A 3,063-nucleotide genomic window follows, 5' to 3' on the forward strand; every position below is an offset into this window, starting at 1 on the left:
ATTGCACATGTGGTTTCATTATGCACAGCAATTTATAGCAATGATCTGCTGCTCTCAGTCTCTTAATTCAAATCATTTCAGCAAAACATGTAGGGAAACGTGGGGCTGTAGTTGTGCATTCTGCAGTCCTGAAGGTGTTTCTCCTAATAATGAGGGGCACGACCTCCTCAGTGTGCTGTGCTCTCACAATGCTGTGGGAAGCCCTTTAGAGCAGGGATTTAGGAATCAGTGTTCCTACTGACGGCAAGTTGGATAGGAGTAGAAAAGCAAGCTGCAGACTAACTGCCCAAACTCACAGAAAGTCTCCAGGCCCTTGTCTGCATCAACAGAAGTGGAACAGAACAGACTCATTTACCAGCCCTGTGGTACTCTAGGTTTAATTTAGCTTTCAATGGCTCTTTGCCTCCATAGGAAAAATTATAGGAAAACTGAAAAGCAATAGTTTTTAAGAGGTATCAAGCTTTCTAGGTGGAATTATAGCAGGACAGCCTTCTCAGAAAATAGAGAAATGACGAGAGCTTTTAACTCCTAGACAGGTGACACAAGCAAAGGATGGTTTATTTGCTTTCTTTGAGCAAGTCGTGGTGTGGCTGGAGAGCAACGGGAGCCTCTTAGGGGGGAGTGTGTGTGTTGTGTCCGTGTCTGCACTGCCTTCCCTTTGCTTACAGCAGCTCTCCTGCAGCACAGCCCTTGGGAGACTTTGTGTAGCCGTGTGGCCCTGCAAGACTTGGGTCTTTATTGCAGAATAAACCCTGGCCCTGAGCAGGATCCCCTGACTGGGATGCCCTGATCAGGATCCCCTGACTGGGATGCCCTGAGCAGGATCCCCTCACTGGGATCCCCTCACTGGGATCCCCTCACTGGGATCCCCTCACTGGGACTCCTGAGGGGATCCCGGCCCGGTCCGGCCGGGCCCACACGGCGCGTGCGCGCCTCCCGCCGGCCATGACGTCACGCGCGGGGCTCGGCGCTCCTCGGCGTCCGCCTGGTTCCCGCGGGGATCGCCGAATCATCGCTGGGCCGCTCCCGCCCCGCTGGCGCTCGGTGTGCGGGAGGAGGGGGAAAGGTGAGGGGCGAGGGGACGGACCGGGCCGGGCCGGGCCACGCCGCCGCCGCCGCGGGGGCCTCCTCAGCTTGGCCGCGGGGCCGGGACGGCCGCGCTGTCACCGCCGCGGGGCCGCGTCACGGGCCGGTGGGGTCGGGGGCGCTGTGCGCACGCGCGGGGCGTCGCCACGGCAACAGGGGCAGCGTCACACCCCGCACGGCCCGCACAGCCCTCAGAGCCCTCACGGCCTCGCACAGCCCTTCATGGCACCGCACAACCCTCATTGCCTTGCACAGCCCTCAGAGCCCTCATGGCCCCGAACAGCCCCTCATGGCCCCGCACAGCCCTCAGAGCCCTCACGGCCCCGCACGGCCCCTCATGGCACCGCACAGCCCTCAGAGCCCTGCACAGCCCTCATTGCCTTGCACAGCCCTCAGAGCCCTCACGGCCCCGCACGGCCCCTCATACCCCCCGCACAGCCCCTCAGCGCCCTCGTGGCTGCCCGCGCGGGCTGTTGCTCAGGTGTGCCCAGGTGGGGGCGGCTCGCGCGCCATCGCCCCCTGGCGGCGCAGGTGGGGCCGGGCACAGGTGGGACCCCCAGGCGCTGTGCCCACCCCGCGCTGCTGCTGCCGGTGTGCTCCGCGGCGCTTGGCCGGCACCCGCACACCGATTCCCGACACCTGCGGTCTTGTACTGCGTGTTCGTCTTCCGCTGGTTTGTTTGAAAGCACGGACGTGGCTCGTGCAGCTCCTTTAAATGCCACTTCAGAGTAGGAAATGATGCAGTTTGCAGATTCAGCAGCTTCGTTTTGAAATGAACAAGGTAAAAAGCAGGCACAAGTTGTGCTCTGGAAAAAACAGGCGACACGAGATGGAAATCTGTGCGTGACTACTCTGGCAATTGTTTTGAGGAGCATTTCTCCATACTTTTTAGCACAATCTCTTTTCAAGCTCCTTCTGCTAACCCCCCATTTTAGTAGCATTCCTGTGAGGCTTTTAGAGAGGGCTCCATGACTGGGAGGCATTTCATTAATAATTTGTCTTCATAAATTACAGGTAGTACAAAGATTTTTTTAAATTTTATTTTTAACTAAATTACTAAATTTTAAAAAGCCCTACCATAATAACTTCTTGTTTTTTAATGATTCCTATTAACATTTTTATTGCTTTTACAGGTAAATTGTTTTTTTCTTGTTTCAAAGATATCCTGCAATCAGGAAATCTAACTCTGTTTGTTCTGGCTTGGGTATGTCATTATCAGTTATAAAGATTGTGCAGATGGAGATTATGTTGGTGCATGCACTGGAAGAGACGCCAGGTTCTAATATCAGATAGAGTGTCTGATTTTGGTTAACTGGTGTGGAGACTTCTGTGTAAGCCTTAGCATGGCAGTGTTGGAACTGTAGGATATTGGGGAGCAGCCCTGTTGCCTGAGTACGTTAGGCCTTTTCTGACCCTGCTGACCATTTTGCAGTACTGTGGGTTTCTTTTTGCAAAGAAATGCTGAACTACTGACCCATGTCTGTTCTTACATTCTGAACAGACACCTTTTTTTGGCCCTGTGCCATGAAGTACATGGGGCTGTGTCATGCTTTGTGTTTGGATGCATTTCATTTTTAATTTGAGTTCTGTTTCTCTGCGAAACAGTCCTGTTTCATTGGCTCAGTAATAATTGTCAGCCAGTCGTTGCTGATTAGCTCATATGGGAGATTTATCGCTGAAGATTCTGACTTTTCAAAATTACGTTCTGTGAAACTCTGTCTTCGTTGGGGAAAACAGCTACTATTGTTGCTCCTCTGCAATAAACTGCTGTGCTGCAGCTGTGCTGGACTGTGGATGTTTGGGAGTGAGATTTCTGAGGCTGTGAAGACAAACTTAGTAGTGATTTTAAGAAAAAGGTTGGTCTTGTCTTTTTGGGCTCCTCCTTTGAGTTGTAGTGCTGATACTTTAGTGGTGTCCAAGCTCAGAATCTCAGTGCAGTGTTACATGTTTGTGATTTGTCTTTATAAAGGAAAGAGG

At 52.8% G+C, this 3,063-nt stretch overlaps 1 protein-coding gene across 1 annotated transcript in view; it reads left to right on the plus strand.

The window, feature by feature from the left end:
- The first annotated feature begins 952 nt into the window (after positions 1–952).
- GNB1L (G protein subunit beta 1 like) overlaps positions 953–3,063 on the plus strand; it is a 38,793-nt gene continuing 36,682 nt past the window's right edge. Inside the window, exon 1 of the mRNA XM_027892611.1 lies at positions 953–1,044. The gene's annotated coding sequence lies outside the window, so the exon portion shown is untranslated. The remainder of the gene's footprint in view (positions 1,045–3,063) is intronic.

Source organism: Empidonax traillii, unplaced genomic scaffold (assembly GCF_003031625.1).
Source record: "Empidonax traillii isolate 1590-97213 ecotype Southwest subspecies unplaced genomic scaffold, ASM303162v1 scaffold361:size2146424, whole genome shotgun sequence".
Classification (NCBI taxonomy): domain Eukaryota; kingdom Metazoa; phylum Chordata; class Aves; order Passeriformes; family Tyrannidae; genus Empidonax; species Empidonax traillii.